The following is a 214-nucleotide window of genomic DNA, read 5'->3' on the forward strand; positions in this document are numbered from 1 at the left end:
GTGCGGGAATCCTGCCGCGTGCTGAGAGCATCGCGCCGGGCACAAGCTGCGCTGTCCCCGCAGAGAACCCCGAGCGCTCCCCAAGCGGCGCTGCCTCCCAATCCCCGCAGCAGCGACACTTCGGATGAACCACGCGAGGATCTCTCGAGAGATTCGGCCAAAAGAAGCTCGAGCTGGCAGGGGGATGCGGCCAAGCGCTGCCAGCTGGTGCCAG

This window comes from Acanthisitta chloris, unplaced genomic scaffold (genome assembly GCF_000695815.1).
Source record: "Acanthisitta chloris isolate BGI_N310 unplaced genomic scaffold, ASM69581v1 scaffold40896, whole genome shotgun sequence".
Taxonomy (NCBI): Eukaryota; Metazoa; Chordata; class Aves; order Passeriformes; family Acanthisittidae; genus Acanthisitta; species Acanthisitta chloris.